Source organism: Callithrix jacchus, chromosome 1 (genome assembly GCF_049354715.1).
Source record: "Callithrix jacchus isolate 240 chromosome 1, calJac240_pri, whole genome shotgun sequence".
Lineage (NCBI taxonomy): Eukaryota > Metazoa > Chordata > Mammalia > Primates > Cebidae > Callithrix > Callithrix jacchus.
Genome location: NC_133502.1, coordinates 38,711,141 through 38,730,772, shown reverse-complemented (window position 1 = coordinate 38,730,772; position 19,632 = coordinate 38,711,141). Strand labels below are relative to the sequence as shown.

Sequence of the window (19,632 nt, the reverse complement as noted above, 5' to 3'; positions counted from 1 at the left end):
TGTCTGCAAATGTTCAGGTACCACTTAGTGCAGGAATTCACATCAAAATATTCACTTTCAAATTTCACTGTCAGAAAAAAGGAAGATATATTGGGATTTCCAAACCTATCATCTTGAGGTGCCAGAGGCATTTCTATGAGAAAAGCAACTGTCCTTCAACTGTAGTCTGAGAATATCATTTACATAGAAAGTTAACACTCCCTTTCCTACTTCCTCTGTGGAAGAACAAGGTATAATTTCCGAAGAGGGTTACCTGACACTTCTGCTTCTCAACTGGAAGACCCTCAGCAGCTCTTGGGCCCATATGCTCTTATTAGGAGTGGCATGCGTTAACTGAGAATGTTTTACAGGGGTACTTGGGCAGGTAGACAAAACATAACGAGGAAGATCCCATCCCAATACTCACAGCTGCCTAAAATGCTATGAAATGACTCTATAGCCTTCCTGAAAACAGGGACTACAACTTGTTCCCCATTGTGCATCTAGACAATACTTGCAGGGTAAGTGAACAAAAACTTATGTAAATGAATGAATGAAAGGTATTCCATAGAATTCTTCACAGAAAACAAATCTTTATAGAAAATAATTAGCACAGGATAAGAAATAGAAAAAAAGCAAAATTAAAACCACCTTAAAAGATAAATAATTGATTCTGGATTCTTTAAGAATAAGTTTTAACAGATGGATAGCAATAGCTTAAGGCCCTGGTGAGAAAAAGGAGAGGACTCATTAGAGGCTGGACTTGCAGGAGCAATGGGGAAAATCCCATCCCATTTCAAAGTTTTGGCAGAGACCATGACACTCCAATGCTCCTCGTCATAGACTCACCAATTTCAGAGGAGTCTCAGCAATCTGCCCTCTTGGTTAGCAATCTTTTACTTTCCAAAATAGGTGTCTTAAAAGAGAAGGCAGACTCATTTATGTAAAGAAGCAGCTACACTTTCCATCTCTTTCTTCAGGATCTTAAATGGTAGTATTTGAGGAGTGGCCCATCTTCCCAAGGGGTAGATGCATTGGGTGAGGCAAGCAGCAGCTTTAGTCATTATGTCAGTTGTCTGGCTCCATTTCTGCCCCCTGTCTTCTTCATTCTGCCTCTGATTCAAGATTGCATGGTTTACATTTTGAAAATATACTGCTACGTAATAAACTACACTAAAACTTAATGACTTAAACCCCACACCATTTGATAGTATCTTACAATTTTCTGGGTCAGAAATTCAGGCTCCACATAACATCTGCTCTCCAAAAGACATTGTTAAGAAAATGAAAAAGATACAACTGAAAGAAAGTAGTTGCAATGCATATATCTGATAAAGGACAGAATAGTTTTTAAAACTCCCAAAATCCAATAATAAAAAAATCAAACCATCCAATAAATGGGAAAAATATGTGAAAGACATTTTATCAAAGAAGATATATAAATGGCAAGTAAGTCCAGGGAAAGATATGCAATCATTAGACATAATGCAAATAAAGACCACAATAAGATGCCACTACATACTAATTTGTAGTAACCAAAAGCAGATTAGTAGTTGCTGTTTGGGGAGAAGGAGATTAAGGGAGGAGGAAAAGGAATGGATCACAAAGGGACACAAGTGAATTTGGAGGTGATGGATATGCTGACCATCCTGGTTGTGGTGATGAGTTCGATACATACATAAAAATCTATCACACTGTATATTGATACTTTAATTCTATGCAGTGCTTTTGTATGCCAGTTATATCACAATGCAAGCTGTTTTTTAAAAAGAGGAATAGCAGCTGGTCTTCATTGTCTCAAATTCATCCCACCAAGAAAATCATAGAACATTAGAACTGGGAGATACATTAGTGTTAAAGATCTCTGAGGCAGATACCTTATTTTCCAAATGAGGAAACCAAATCTAAGATGGGCTAGGTGACTTGCTGGAGGTCACAGAACTGTCAACTGCAGTTCTAAGCTCCTGTCTCCCCACTTTCCACTTTTCTTTGGAAAAAGGTACCTCTTTATACAAACTCAAAGAGAGCATGATAAAAATGTTTCATGATCAATTAGTCTGATTTAATGCAGACTAACATAGATCCCCACTGAGATGAAGGGCATCTAAAACTTTTATAGAAAAGCCACAGGCTTTCTGGCCTAAAAAGCTCTAGGACAAAGTTTGGGATAATTACAGCCAGCAGAATGTGCATAGAGGAATCCTAGAAAGGAGGTAACTTAAAAAGGAAAATTCTAAATTTTTTAAATAAATTCTGCACAAATCTCTGGTTGATCCCTGAAGCATGAATGCATAAGACAGTCAAGCAAAGGAGACAAGAACTAAACCAAATTTGAGTTGCTTAGTGGTGACGAATTCTCATGTGATGAGTTCAGGTGAAATCTGGTTTAAAAGAACCTGGCACCTCCTCCGTCTCTCTGCTGCTCTCTCTCTCTCCATGTGACATGTCTGCTCTCCCTTCACCTTCCGCAATGATTGCATGTTTCCTGAGTCCTCACCAGAAGCCAAGCAGATGTGGGTGCCATGCTTTTATAGCCTGCTGACCACGAGCCAAACAAATGTCTTTTACTCATAAATTACTCAGTCTTAGGTGTTTCTTTATAACAATGCAAAATGGGCTAATGCAATAAGAAAACATGTCCTGTTCTCAAGAGAAAAGATAATCCATTGAAATTGACTCCAAAATGAGCCAGATATTAGCATTAGAGAAGATACTGATTTAAAGAATAGCTTTTATATCTGGGTTCAGTGATTTTTTTTGTTTGTTTGAGACAGAGTTTTGCTCGTGTTGCCCCAGGCTGGAGTGCAATGGCATGATCTCGGCTCACTGAAACCTCCACCTCCCGGGTTCAAGCAATTTTTCTACCTCAGCCTCCCGAGTAGCTGGGATTACAGGCACATGCTGCCCTGCTTGGCTAATTTTTTATTATTTAGTAGAGATAGGGTTTCACCATGGTGGCCAGGCTGGTCTCGAACTCCTGACCTCAGGTGATTCGCCTGCCTTGGCCTCCCAAAGTGCTGGGATTACAAGTATGAGCCACTGCACCCAGCTTGGGGTCAGTAATGTGAAGGGCAATGTAATTTAACACAAACTTGGCCTTCATAGGTATGTTAGGAAATAATTACTATCTTCTCTTACTATACTATCAGACACTGTATAATCGCCCTCACTTTCCTAAAAAAATATGTTGACTTATTTAGGATACCATTTAATTTTCTCACTAGAAAGAATCTATCATATCAATACTTCAGTCCTCTGGCCACCATGGGTGGGCCATAGGTAGGTGTGTGATCCAAACCAAGCCAACCTAAGTCTCCCCTGTGATTTTACATACACCACTTTGGGACAGAGATTCTGAGATGAGAGGCATGAAAGCTACTGGCAGCTATTTTCCACACGCTGGGGAGAAACTGACTCCAGAAAGGACACAGCAGAAGCAGCTTCCCCCAGAAAGAAGAAGAGACACTTTTGTTTAATTTAATTCAAACTGAAATTCTAATACCACAAAGCTAGATGTTTGTAAAACACAGACCCAAAGAGCAGGCAATAGGAGGGCAAGAAGATGATGTCACAATGTCAAATTCACTGGTGCCAGGGCACTTTCAGGACAAAGTATTTGAGAGAGATGCCAGAAAACACCCGAAAATAACCTATTCTTTCTACTTTCACTTCACTTGACATAAAACATTGAGGGAGGCAGGCAAAGAGCAGCAGTAGGAACTCAGAAGTCTTTGCAAAGGATATCAAGGAGACTATTCACTCATTCGTTTTTCAAGATTTACCACGGTGAAAAGAATTCATGGTTTGCTAAGGCAATAGCTGTGAGCAAAATATACAGTGTCTATTTCATGGAGCTTCAGTCTAGTGTCGTGCTAGTTTTAAGTAAGAACATTATTGCTACAGCACATCTTGAGGCCAACAAAGTTGTCAGCTTAATATGCCCAAAATCACAAGCTTTCTATGGCATGTGATCAATGAAACCAGAGTTTATACCAGGTAAGAGGCTACTGTATGCTGTCACACAGAGAGAGAGAGATTTCTAGGAAGACCAGTCATCCAAAAGTTGTATAAACATGTTGAATTTTGTAAACCTTCTTGATAAGGAGGAAGAGATATGCCTCAAGGAACTGAGCACAGAGAAGGGAAATAGGAGGATGCCGATAGTGCCAGGAGGCATCTTTATCCAGGAATTTAAGAAAGAAGCCATTTACCCACCCCTCTTGTCCAAGATGGGGAAGAAGGGGTGGTCTACAGATGGGCACAGGATGTCCTTAGTGTCCGTCAAAGAAATGGATACACCGCTGAGCTCGAGGTCACAGGGAGACCATAACTAGAAAGTGGAATTCTGTAACAGTTTGAAGGCTCTCTCCTTTTCCACAGAATTGTTAGAAACAATGCCGCTCCCAGCCAAACTGAGCAGTTCTGTGCCCTCAATGTGCAAGGAAATGAAATGTCACAGCCATCTCATGGTGTCAGCTGTCATCCAGGCCATCGCATTCTGCCTGGCAGGTGGGAAATGAGATGCGGAATGACAGAGTCAGCTTTCTCCAATGAGGACTGGCTCTCAGGCTCATCAGTCAGTCCTAGCGTACTGCAAAGTTGCCCCAGAGGGGCTTTCAGCACCAAGTGTATTTTGTGAAGGCAAAATTCTATACAAATTGTTGAGAAACTATCTCGTTTATTTGTGTGTCAAATGCCCTAAGATCTTCTGATTGTCCATGATGCTAGCAAGCCTCGACCCCTTCAAGGCATAACCTCAGCAGTTTTGAGTCTACAAAATCTAAAGTAAATAGTAAATTAATCCTAACTATATACCTATATAATGGGGGATAAAGAGGATTATATTAAAATGAAAGCAGAGTATACAGAAAATCATTAAATTAAATTTTGGAGTCATTGCTACGAGCTGTAGTACCAGATTCAAAGTAACTACAGGTATATGCTCCAAGTTCATGTGAGTACATATATATGGGTCAAAAACAGATTTCTGGAAACAGCTGCCTAGCTGCCTGAGCAGGTCCTACCATTTCAGTCAACAGGGGCTGTTTTGGGGAGATGGGACATTTTTCTTAGATTAAGAGTAAAGGATACTATTTAGTTAATGCACAATAAAAAATATTTGCTGAATGAGTTATGTTTCCAAGAACAGTTGAACACAGGAGTCTTGTGTCTCAGCCATTGGCTTAAAGGGACTGAACAGCAGTGAAAGCCTGCTAGGCAGTAAAATTTTGTCTATGTGTCAGGGAAGGTGACCATGAGAAAGTGACCTGGAGGACAAAAAGAATGTATCCCAAGAGAATTTATCTTCAAAGCTAAAGAAATGTTGTACTTGTATATGACTTAAGCCTGGTACATATGGGTGGATCCGGGCAAGTGAGAGTCGTGAAATGAGTTTGAGGTGGAAGTCTGCTGGCCAGGACCAAAGACAAGGGGCTTAGGAGTACACGCCTCACTGAAGCAGGGACTGCAAAGTTTTCCAGCAAAGGGAGGAAGAAGGGAAAGCCACTACCATATTATTTCAAAAAGTAATAATAATTTTATTGTTTTGAAAAATAAAAATAGGACATTTTTATACTGATTTTAAAACTGCTAAAGATTTAATAAAATGAAAATAAAGGTGACTTCAGTTTTTTCTCTGGAATACTAAGTATCAGAATAAATGGGAGCAATGTCATAGACTGAATAATGTACCCCTCCCCAACAACCAAAAATGGCCATATATAAGCCCCAGAATCTGTGGTTATATGAGCTTACAAGGTAAAGGGGACCTCAGAGGTGTGATAAACTGAGGATTTTGAGAACAGATTACCCTAGATTATCCAGCTGGACACAATACAATCATAAAGGTCCTTAAAAGAAGGAACAAGATGAGGGTAAGAGAAATGATGGAAGCATCAGAGAGAAGAAAAGTTGTTAGGGTACTGGCTTTGAAGCTGGGGGAAGGAGGCGTAAGCCAAGGAATGTAGTTGGCCCCTAAAAACTGGAAGATGAAATGAATTCTCCACTAGCACCTCTCAAAGGAACCAAATATGGTGACACATTTATTTTAGCCCAATGAAATTTATTTCAGACTGCTGATTCCCTGAATTGTAGGATAATGAATCTGTGTTGTTTTGAGCCACTCAGTGTGTGTTACAGCAGCAGTAGGATTCTAGTGCACATGATCCAAATAAACTCAAAGGAGAAAAAATTATGGCTTATGCCTATTTTACCCAGTAATTACTGTCAATATCTATTTCAAAAGAAACTTCATCAGAAAGCCAAGGATTTAGTAAATATGCATATTTATATCAATTTTGTTGACTTAATCTGTTTAGGTAATTGCTATAAATAACATCACTTCATTTTTTATACTACTACTTTCTGGGTTGGGCACGGCTCCTCAGGCCTGTAATCTCAGCAGGCCGATGCGGGTGGATCACATGAAGTTGGGAGTTTGAGACCAGTCTGGCCAACATGGTAGAATCTCATCTCAACTAAAAATATGAAAATTAGCCAGGTCTGGTGGTACTTGCCTGTAATCTCAGCTACTTGGGAGACTGAGGCACAAGAATCACCTGAACCAGGGAGGTGGAGGTTGCAATGAGCCGAGATCCTGCCACTGCACTCCAGACTGGGTGACAGAGTGAGACTCTGTCTTAAAAAAATAAATTGATTAATTAATACTAATACTTTCTTACTACTAACATTTTTATTTTGATTAAAATTCTGGGTTGACTTCAATATGTCTTCAAATAATTTTTCAAAGAAAAGCGAGTGAATGTTATTTTTGAGGGTTTATATGTCTAAGATATTTCTATTTCTATTGATATAGTACATGAATATTAGGTTGGTTTGTTTTCCATTTTTAGCCCAAAAATCTTGCCCTCAAGTATAGCTTTAAAGGTTTTCATGTTAAACAATAAAGAAAATGTAATCAACTTTTAAACTTGAGATTTTTTGAAAAGATACAAAAAGTGTAAAAATTAAGTGATTCACTATAGGATTTGAATTATGGCTATGGTAAGGCAAAAAGTGAAACCAATCAAATGGACAGACTCCTGGCATATCTAATTTTTAAATGTGTGAAACATTAATAAGGGAGATATAGATACCTATAGAGAGAACACTACTAACAGTAAATATTTGTATAGTCACTGTGTAAAAATTTGACACTTTAAAAAAATGGACAATGTCTAGATAGAACTGTCATTCTCAAACTTTTTGTCTCAGGACTCCTTTTAACACTTAAAATTTATTTTAAAAGCCAAAGTGCTTTGGTGTATGTGTGTTATCTCTATCAATATTTTCCATATTAAAAACTAAAACTAGGAAATATTTAAAGCACAAGAATACACAAGCACGCTTTTCATTAGCTGTCAGGGTGGCAACATCATTATGCATTATTTATTTTCTGGAAAATACCATGTACTCAGAAGAAAATTAGAATACAAAGGCAAATAACATCTCTTTGAAAATAACTAGTCTAGTACAAATTACCAAATTACACTTATGTAATAAAAATTACCAAAATTAACCTAAAAGGAAGGTTTAATAAACTAGTAACCAAAGAAAGACTTAAAAGTGTTATCAAATACTTATTTACAAATAAGACTGCTAAGTGAATGAGTGAAACTATGAATTTAAATATTCAATAAACAGAAAAATGTGCTAATAAAAGTTTATCATAAAATCCTGAGCGCGCACACACACACACACACACACGAAGAAACCTAAAAACCTGTTTTATTAATGAAATAGGTACAGAAATCTTAAATAAAAAACTTGCAAGCTCAAAAAGCTGTCAGTAGTGGGGTCAAGACCTGGTCTCAGCAGGTTTCTCCAAAATCAGGTCCTAGGCTCTTTCTAGTATGACACTGAGCCTTCCGGAAGCAAGATTACACAGTGATCCCTTCTGCTTTTTCATAAGGCTGAGATGCTACAGAAAGTTTTGCTTCATTATTTTCCTTCCAATTTTTTTCATTTAAACAGTGTTTAAATTTCTATTCTCTATAACAATTGGTCATATCTTTGAAATAAAAGAAAATAACAAAATTTCTATATTGATAAAATACCTGAACACTATATAAACAAACTCATTGCCTTTTTGCATAAGTTTGTGTACTTTTCTTAAAAATTGCATAACTTGAATATATCAAATTATTTACCTACACAAACAAGATTTGTTTTCATCAGAAATACAATGTTGATTTTAGTATTCATTTAATGAATATTATTTATATATTAAGAGATTATGTTTTAAAATTATGATTGTTTCAATAAATGCCAGAAAAATGTTTCATAATATTAAATGTATCACTATTATTTGTAGAGATGAGGTCTCACTATGTTGCTCAGGGTGGTCTCGAACTCCTGAGCTCAAGTGATCCTCCTGCCTTGGCCTTCCAAAGTGCTGTAATTACAGGCATGAGCCACCATGCCCAGCCTATTGCTAATATTTTAAAGACAATTAAGAATAGAAGCATCTTCTTCAACATAGTAAGGGATATCTAACTTAAGTCAATCAACATTATAATACTGGGTGGTGAAACACTAGAGTGATTTCCATCAAAATCAAAAATTCAAATGAGAAAATATATAATTTTCTTTATTATCTCACATTGATCTCAGTTGCTAGAAACAGGACATAAAGTAAAAATAAAATATTGTGGGCTTTAAATATCTAAAACAGAAGAGGATTAGCTTAGAATTAATTATTTTAGTTGAAGTGTTTGAATGCAAAATGAACAATTAATTAAAAGAACTGTATATTTGAAGGCATTCAAAAGTCTTAAAAGCCTCTGTTAGGAAAATATACAAATTGAAGGAAGACTATGAACTTTTAAAATGTAAAGATACGTAAGAAATCAATTAAAAAGTTCATGTGCAGTTTTACTTGTATATTGTTGCACGACAAAGTATCCCAAAATTTAGTGGCTTAAAAAAATAGTCGTGTATCTCCCACAATTGTTAGAGGTCACAAATTTGGGAGAGGCTTGTTTGGACAGTTCTAGCTTGGGGGTCTCTCCTGAGGTAACAGTCAAATGCAGTGGTCACCTGAAGGGATGATGGGGGCTGGAGAATCTGCTTCAAAGCTGGTTCTCTCGCATGGTATTGGCTGTTGGAGGGAGGATCATTTCATCTCCACATGAGTTTCTCCAAAAGACAGCTTGTGCATCTCCATGACATGATGGCTAGTTACCTCCAGAGCAGGGGATCTAAGAGACTAAGGCAGAGGCTATGATGCTTTTTATGACCTAGTCTTGAAAGTCTCATTGTGTCACTTCTGCTATATTCTATTGGTTACATGGACCAATCCTGATTTAATGTAAAAGGTGTCTAGATGAGAATATGCATATCAGGAGTCTTCTCATCAGAGCTCTCCTGGAGCCTAAGTACCACACACAGCCTGATAGAAAAAAGTAACCTAAGATATAGGGGACAGTTCATAGAAGAATAAATACAAATGGCCAATTAACACTTGAAAAAAAAACCATCTCACTATATTCTAACAAGTAGAAAGTAGAATGAGATTTTTACACATCCATTTATAATAGGTAATCAAAGTAATTAAAAAACAAAACCTTATACAATGGAAAATCCCTTTCCATCTGTTCCACTATTTCAAATTCTTTTCCTCAGAAGCAATTTATGCTTTCAGCTCCTCTGTGCCTCTCTAGAAAGGTGCTTTGCATATATAAGCAAATGTGTGAGTATATATGTGTATTTATAATTAACACCTTATTTCAGCTTTATATGTTAGAGTTGATGTCATATCAGTGCCTATAAAATGAATTCGTATTTTAGTGGCTACACAGCAACTGCAGCTGAAATTGTGATTACTTCCCATTATCCCTCTACTTTCCCACCTTCTTTATGTCACTGTACTTAAGTTTGAGTGAGAGGTTGTCTTTAGGTGGATATTGATCAATAGTGCTTATTTCAAGGTATGCAAATAACTCACGTTAGTCCAGTCAAAAGGAAGTCAGGTCTTTTGACAAGTCAGAGAGTTGCTTCCTCGCTCCGTGAGATTAACAGGCACAGAGCATCTTGCAATCACAAGTGGAGCCAGACTTGTGTTCTAACAGACACTACCAAAGGAACAGCAGAGAAACTAGGTCTTTGGGGACAGTGTCAGCCAAGGAATTAAGGCCACCCTGAAGTCTGCTCTACCCTCTGAGTTTTCCAAGTTATCAATCTATTTTCTTACAGCGTAAGACATTTTTAGTTATATTTGTGACTTTCAACACAGAGACCTCTGACTGATCCAGTAGTCTGTGGTACGGCCATGCCATATTTACATGATCAACCGCTTTTAGATATATGGTTGTGTTGCTTACAACCTTTTGTTATAAACAAGATGGTCATGAATATTTTTCTATACACAACTTTGATATCAAGCATCAATGTATCTGAAGATATCATTCCTAGAAGTTAAACTGCTATCAAAAAGGGGGCAATTTTAAGTTTTAGCAAAAATTTTCAAATTTCCCTACGTGAAGCTCGTGGCAGTTTTTACACACATTGACAAAGTATAAGAATGCCAATTTGGCCAGGCATGGTAGCTCACGCCTATATTCCCAGCATTTTGGGAGGCCAAGCTGGGCCGGTTGCCAGAGTTCAGGAGTTCAAGACCAGTCTGGGCTATATGTCGAAACTTTGTCTCTACTAAAAATACAATTAGCTGGGCGTGGTGATGCATACTTATAATTCCAGTTACCTAGAGGCTGAGGCACAAGAATCTCTTGAACCGGGAGGTGGAGGTTGCAGTGAGCTGAGATCATGCTACTGCACTCCAGCCTGGGTGACAGAGTGAGACTACGTCTAAAAACAAACAAATGAACAAACAAAATACCAGAATTTCCATTTCCCAAACACTCATTAACACCAGGTTATCAAAGTTTTTGCCCATCAAAGATTTTGTTTCCACACTCAATGTTTAATGCCAGCAAAGGTATAATAAGCTAAGCATCCTTAGATACTTCTATTAAAAGTGTTTAATTACCTATAACCTTTCTGGAAAGCAAACAACCAATATTAATCAACAGACTTCAAAGTTCATTCTTTCTGATTCACTATTTCCACTTTGGTGAACTCTATCATGGGGAAAATTTTAAAGAGGTGGATAGAGATTTATACATTAAAAAATTAAATTATTATTTAGAAACTAAAATTATAAGAAAAATGGTAACAAATTATAGCTTATCCATAAGATTAATATTTCATCATTAAATATGTTTTTGAAAGCCAATAGAAAAATATGCTTCTAATGTATATTTACATATACATTAGTAAATATACTAGTGTATATTTACCAATTTACTAATTATACATATACATTAGTAATATACTAATTATTAATTTACTAATTTACTAATGTTGAGTTATAAACAATTGCTCATTTAAAGTAACATGCTAATTTTGAAAGTATGCATACTCATACACACACATATATGCATTTCTATTTGGTATACATGTATATGCAAATATTATTTGTCTAGGTATACAGGCATTAAAGGATTTATGCACCAAAATACTATGTTTGATTTTTCTTTCCTTAGTAAATTAAGCAGTGATTGATTCTTAATTTCTTAATAATCCTCTATATTTCTAAATTTTATGTAATGAGCAAATGTTACTTTATAGTCATAAAAATGTTATCTTCTCTTACTATCCTTTGGCTTTACCTTGACAAGCAGTGTGAATTCATAATTAATTTGAGGAAGAAAAGATGACTTCTGGTTCATGAAACTTTAAATATGAATAAAAAATACTTTTTATAACATTTCTGATATGCTGATCTCTCTACTCCAGACTCTTTATTGTTATAAATCTACGAAAATATTCATTACTTATTTCAAACTCCTCTGCCCCATGCTCATTCAAAAATGTTTGAAAAATTTAACTTAGCAATATGAAATTCCAAGGTAGAGTGCCCATGTGAGGGGAAGTCAACATTCAAAATGCAGTCATGTCAATACATGGTCTGGTTTTTAACTAATTCCATTGTTTTCATGCTTTCATTACTGGTCATCAAATGCACTATAGTAATGAGCAAAACAGACTATTTTTCTTGCAGTGAGGGAATAGACATTCAAAACAAACTCACAAATGTACATTTGAGCAACGATAAAGCTCACAGAGACAGAGGCAGAGTCAGTGAGGTACTTAAAAGTATGGACTCTGAGTTAGATACATGGGGTTGACCCCGAATGCCATGGACTAGTGGTGTGATTCTGAGCTAGTTACTTCACCTCAATGTACCCAGTTTACTAATAGGTAAAATGACATTTTAAAATTATTCCTTGTATAGGATTATTAAGAGTATTGAATTATTTAAAATGCTTATACTGTGTTAGCCACATAGTAACCTGTAGTCAAATATGTCCTAAATAGAATGCTGTACATGTATTGAGAGCATTTAACAGGGAGATGTGACTGAGATGGCCAGAGGTGGCTTCCCTGTACAGCTGGTCACTGAATGGCAAGAGTTGCCTATGTGGAAAATATAAGATGAGGAAATTGTAGAAGATTAAAGTGGAACATGAAGAAAAGTGAGGACTGATAGTGTAGGGCATATTTGCCCACATTAAAGATTTCAGTTTTTATTTTATTAAGGTGTTCTTGGAGGTGGTAACTTGATCAGGTTTCTGTCTGGATATTTAAAAAAATCACTGATTGCAGAGTCAAGACTGGAAGAGTACGACTGGGAATCAGAGAATGTCCCCTAGGAAGCTATTACAATAATCTAGGTGAGAGCTAAGGTGGCTTGAACCAGGGGAGGGATGGAAGAGACGAAGAAAAAGGGAGAAATTCGAAAAGCACCAGGAGGATGAAAGAACCTCCCCAGCAGGTAGATGAGATATTGGGAATGAGAGAGGCAGAAATGTCCACCCCGAGATTCTGGAGCTACTAAGACAGGGACCACTGGAAGAAAAGAGTAGCTGCGTTGGCTACAGTATGACTTTGGGTCTAAACAATTTGAGTTCAAGATGACTTTGAATCGTGCAAGTAAAAATGTCAAGGAGGCTATTGGTTATATGAATCTGGAGCTCAAGAGGATTGCAAAGTTGGAATATGTCATCAAATGCTGTTGAAAAACCAACAAAGATTGAATAAAAATATCCAATTTGGCAACATGGAGGTAATTGCTGACCTTAAATAATGGCTTTTTTTTTCCATTACATAATGGGGATTAATACTAAATTGGAAAAATAATTGATTATGGGATGGGGCAGGATAAAGGAATGGAAACAAGTAAAGAAAACCCTTTCAAAATGCTAGGAAGAAAAGAAAAGTGCAGTAACTAGTTGGGACTTGGTGTAGAGAGAATTTCTGGCTCTTGATTTAATGGAGAGCTTAAAAACTTGATTAGAAAGATATACTTGTGAGGAAGATGTTTACTACGTAAGAAAATAAAGCATAATCAATAGCACAATATTTCTGAGTATGTAAGTAAATGAATTAGCCCTAAGAAGAGGAGAGAAAGACCTGTATTGAGACCAAGAGAGGAGGAGGAGGATAGATTGGGTTCAGATGTAGGTTTCTATCACATTAGCTACCCCTTGCTCATCCGACCCAATTAGTCTCATGTCATCGAACTAGTGAATTCATGTGAAGTTCCGTGGGCTACCCAAACTATCCAGATCTCTTCATACCCTATTATGAGAATAGAAAAATTAGTTAGCATAGCCTTAGGTAGAGCAAACCTGTTAATAAATATTTTTCTCTATTCCATGTAAACATGAACTATTTTTTATCCTTTTTTCTAATCAAAAGATTAAAAAATCATTCAACAATTTAATGCCCCACATAGCTGAGGCTGTATATTTGGCACAATATCTGCAACTGGGGTTACTACATAGTTGAGCTTGCAGTCATCTACAGTTATTCTTCATGATTCATTAGTATCTGTGGGTTGGGGCAGACTGGCAAATTAAAGGAGATAAGAAAATGATGGAGACCACAGCCACATTAATCTCTGCCGTACTCTTACTGCTACATCTTTCTCCTAGCATGTATTCACTAGTATGGGCAGGTCGGTTTCAGAGGTTTCTGTTTGATCTGCCTCACTATATTATCTCTTACCCAACAAGACAAGGATCCAGTGAATGGATTATTCCAACTACCAGGTGTGTTCATTCTGATTACACTTTTAAGAAATGATTAGGGAGTAGATTTATGGACTCAATGAACCCACTGGAAACTGGATTTTAGTCAAAACTCCATTTATTGCCTGCCCTCCATAAACTACCCCTTTAGCAGGGGAGCCAGGAGGGTGCTTTGGTTCCCCAAGTATCAAATTCAACTCCTGCCTGTATCCAATAGTCCTTGAAATGTTTGGGTATTTCCCTCTTCTCAGTGTACAGTCACCTGAGTCAATGGCATAGATTTTGGTGGGAAGAACTGAGAAAATCATTACACTTTACATCTGCTAGTGAGTTGCTGTGATGTTCCTCCTAGGAGTGAGGCTGCCTTAGAGCCCCTTATAGTCAATGGGTTCCAGAACTGAAAATTGGCTTGGGTCCAGATGAAGAAGGGATGATGAACTTTTATTGTACTATCTATCCTTAGCCTCCTGCTTCTCTTGGTACCTTCCTCTGATTACACATATCAAAAATGCATACACATCTATTTGGCCCCTGGAGACATCATATTCTATTAAGCTTTCTCTATGACTTCTTATAATGGTCTTAAGGTTTCTTTGTTTTATTTTGTTTATGGAGACAGTGTCTCACTTTGCCATCCAGGCTGGAGTGCAGTGGTGCAATCTCCCTCACTGCAATTCTCATGCCTCAACCTCCTGAGTAGCTGGGACTGCAGGCACACACCACCATACCCAGCTGATTTTTGTTTTTTAGTAAAGATTTTGCCATGTTGGCCAGGTTGTTCTCAAACTCCTGGCCTCAAGTGATCTACCTGCCTCATTTTCCCAAACTGCTGGAATTACAGGCATGAGCCACCATGCCCAGCCTGGTCTTAAGGTTTCTTAAAGGTTTACATACACCTACTATATGGCTTAGCTATTGCATTCCCAGATATTCACCCAAGAGAAGTAAAAGCATGTGTTCATACCAAAACTTCTACATGAATGTTCAGGGCAGCTATATTTGCAATAGATAAAAAATGGAAACAACCAAAATATCCATTAGCTTGTGAATAAATTGTGATATATTTATACTCAGCAACAAAAGACACACTTACCACATGAAATTAATCAAAACATAAAACACTACAGATGAATCTCAAAAACATTATGCAAAATGAAATCAGTCAAATACAAAAAACCATAAACTGTATGTTTCTATTTGTATAAATGCTGGAAAAGGCAAAACCATATTTCCAGAAAGATTTGTAATCATCTAATCCTGAGGAAGTGAATAAATTTCAAAAATGAGTATGGAAACTTTTTGCAGTAATAGAAATATTCTCTTGATTGTGATATAATAACTGTATACAATCACCAAAATTCATCAAACCACACTTAAAATGGGTTTCATTGCATGTAAATGATGTCTCAATAAATCCAAAGAAGAAAGGATGATTTGCTAAGCACTAAGGACATAAAAAGTTGTAATAACCATGTTCCTGTGTAAAAAATATATAATTTAGTAACCAAGAGAAAAATACACACAAATAGGCTTAATAAATATGTAACATGAGGCATGACATGAAGGGAAAGCAAGTGATGTGAGAATTTAAAGGAAGAAGTAGTCAGTTCCATTTGGGAAGCTCCAACAGAGCTCAATGGAAGAGGTATTTAATTTAAATTAAGTCTTGACAGATAGGTTAGACAGTTAAGGGGAGAAGACATTCTGGAAGAACTGGATAAGGAATGTATTTATATTTATATTTATTTACTTATATTTGTTTATAGCTATAAAACCTGAAGAGTGTGTTTTAAGAATGTTTAACTGCAGCATAAAGATTATGTAGAAAATTAGTAAGGCATAAGGCAATAAAAAGCAGCTAAAGTCCAACCATAGAAGCCCACAATTCCAGAGGTTAAGCAACAGACGCCGCCAGTAGTTGTGTGACCAGAACTTTGCTTCCAGTGAAGAGAATACTGGTAAGTCAATGCAGGATGGATCAGAGGCATGAGAGGAGGCTAGGAGACTTTCTGGTGGTGCTGAAATTTTCCAGGTAAAAATGCTGACATGAAGATGCAGTAGAAAATATGTATGAGAGTTTGCAGAATGAGAAATTGGGGGCTGAGTGGATATGGTGGTGGAAATGAAAGATAACAAAGATAACACCAAAGAATATGCTGAACCAATAACATTAACATTGAACAAAATCACTATCAGAGTGTCTGAAAATTAAAGAATGAGGTTTGAGAAGGGGTTATTCAATTAGGTGATTACATGGTCACTCAGTGAATAATAACGAGTGCCAACTCTGCACCAGCCAGGATATACAGGGGATCATGTGTATCCTGGCACTGGTCAGAGAAAGTCCTGTCCTTAAAGGGTTTATATTCTTATTTGGAAAGATAGACAATAAGCACTTAGACATGCAGCAAGTCTTCACTTAATATCCTCAGGAGGCTCTTGAAAATACAACTTTAAGTGGAAGTGTTGTGTATAACAAAACCAATTTTATCATAGGCTAATTGATACCAAGAGTTACGTTCTTATAGCATATTTCTGATCACAAAAACATCACCAAACTTTATAGACTCAATATGCTTCTAATATTAAACATTGTAATAAATGTGAACTATATGTACACTTAAAATAGATTAACAAGATAGTTATTACTTTTTTTTAACTTTTAGGTTCAAGTTACATGTTCAGGCTTGTTACATGGCCAGATTGTGTGGCACAGGGGTTTGGTGTACAGATATTTCATCACTCAAGTAATAAGCATAGTGCCCAATAGGTAATTTTTCAATCCTCTCCCTCCTCCCAACCTCTGCCCTCAAGTAGACCCTAGTGCCTGTTGTTCCCTTAAGATAATTATTTACCCAAGTTTTGGTGAATCAGTCAGTGACGGCAGTTGATAGTGGTGGTAGGTTAAATCAAGGACCAAATATATGTAAAGCAAACATGGCAAGGAGGACTTCCTATTACCATGCAGTTCAAAAACAAATAAACTGGCCACGTGGGCTTACTGAGCACTTTGTACTGCTTTATTTTATACTGTTGTGCACTTGTATACTTATCATATATCTTATGAATTTCACGCAGTAATTTGTATTACTTTGTTCATTCATTTTCCAACCTGCTCATTACCGCTCAGGGTCTTAGATGGCCAGAGACTACCCCAGCAGCACAGAGTGTCAGGTGGGAACCCACCCTGGACAGGGATCCCATCACTGGACACACTCACATTTACACTCACTTACTCATCCTGGGACAATTTAGACACTCCTGTGCACCTAAGACACACAGTTTGGGGAAGTGGGAGGAAAACAGAATACTCAGATAAAACACACACAGACATGGGGAGATCCTGCAAACTCCACACAGATAGTGACCCTGGCCAGGAATTAATTTTTTGTTTCTCATCAAGATTGTAACAAAACACCATTATCTGAGGACCTGCTACATATAACGTCTATTTTTTAAATAAGATAATTTATTATAATTAGAATACTGTAACTTCAAGACAGTATTTCTCTCAATAGGATGCTAGATATTATATCATGTTATATATCATAAGCATTTCTGGATCAGCAGATTACCTAAATATAGAAATAATAGGCACAGGCCAGTACTGAATAGGAAACACACAGAAAGTAGCTATTTAAAGGGAAGATACAAGTGTGTTATTTGGCAAAAAGAATAAAAGATATTGGAGACAGAATACTCGAAGATGTAAAATAAAGAAAATAATGGAGTGAGTCCTGCAAAAGGGGTAAGATTGTGAGCATATGACAAACCATTAGCCTTGAGAAAGAAAATGGGCTTGATTTCTTCATTATAAGAATTAAGAATGTGTTAGGAAGGAGTCCCTCTTTTTCTACTGTTTGAAATAATTTCAGAAGGAATAGTACCAGCTCCTCTTTGTACTTCTGGTAGAATTCAGCTGTAAATCCATCTGGCCCCGGGCTTTTTTTGGTTGGTAGGCTATTAACTACTGCCTCCATTTCAGAACTTGTTAGTGATCTATTCAGGGATTCCAGCATCATCCTGATACCAAAAACCTGGCAGATACAGAACAAAAAAGACAATTTCAGGCCAATATCCCTGATGAACAATGTTGTGAGAAGCCTCAATAAAATACTGGCAAACTGAATCCAGCAGCACATCAAAATGCTTTTCCACCATGATCAAGTCGGCCTAACCCCTGGGATGCAAGGCTGGTTCAACATACACAAATCAATAAACATAATCCATCACATAAACATAACCAATGACAAAAACCATGATTATCTCAATAGATGCAGAAAAGGCCTTCAAAAAAATTCAACACAGCTTCATGCTAAAAACTCTCAACATACTAGGTATTGATAAAACATATCTCAAAATAATAAGAGCTATCTATCACAAACCCACAGGCAACATACTGAATGGGCAAAAGCTGGAAGCATTCCCCTTGAAAACTGGCACAAAACAAGGATGCCCTCTCCCACCTCTCCTATTCAACACAGTATTGGAAGTTCTGGCCAGAGAAATCAGGCAAGAGAAAGAAATAAAGGGTATTCAAATAGGAACAGAGGAATTCAAATTGTCTTTGTTTGCAGATGACATGATTGCATATTTAGAAAACCCCATCGTCTCAGCCCAAAATCCCGTTAAGATGATCCCAACTTTGGCAGTCTCAGAATAAAAAATCAATGTGCAAAAATCACAAGCATTCCTATATACCAATAATAGATAAACACAGAGCCAAATCATGAGTGAACTCCCCTTCACAATTGCTACAAAGAGAATAAAATACCTAGGAATACATCTTACAAGGGACATGAAGAACCTGAACTTCAAAGAGAACTAAAAACCACTGCTCAAGGAAATAGGAGAAGACACGAACAAATGGAAAAATATTCCATGCTCATGGATAGGAAGGATCAATTTTGTGAAAATGGCCATATTGCCCAAAGGAATTTATAGATGCAATGCTATCCCCATCAGGCTACCATTCACTTTCTTCACAGAATTAGAAAAAACTACTTTAAATTTCATATGGAACCAAAAAAGAGCCCGTATAGCCAAGACTAACCTAAACAAAAAAAAAACAAAACCAAGCAACAAATCAAACAAACAAAAAACCTGGAGGCATCATGTTACCTGACTTCAAACTATAAGGCTACAGCAACAAAAACAGCATGGTACTGGTACCAAAACAGATATATAGACCAACAGAACAGAACAGAGGCCTCAGAAATAATGCCATGCATCTACCACCATCTGATCTTCAAAAAACCTGACCAAAGCAAGCGATAAAGAAGGGATTCCCTATTTAATAAATAGTGCTGGGAAAACTGGCTGGCCATATGCATAAGATGGAAACTGGACCCCTTCCTTCATCTTCTACAAAAATTAACTGAAGATGGATTAAAGATTTAAACATAAGACCTAAAACCATAAAAACCCTAGGAGAAAACCTAGGCAATACCATTCAGGACATAGGTATGGGCAAAGACTTCATGACTAAAACACCAAAAGCGATGGCAACAAAAGCCAAAATAAACAAATGGGATCTAATTAAACTGAAGAGCTTCTGCACCAC

General features: G+C 37.0%; 1 long non-coding RNA gene across 4 annotated transcripts in view; it reads right to left on the bottom strand.

Annotated features, from left to right (window-relative positions):
• The window catches only part of LOC128931402 (uncharacterized), a 537,214-nt gene that overhangs the window by 420,857 nt on the left and 96,725 nt on the right, over nucleotides 1-19,632 (bottom strand). The window lies entirely within an intron of this gene.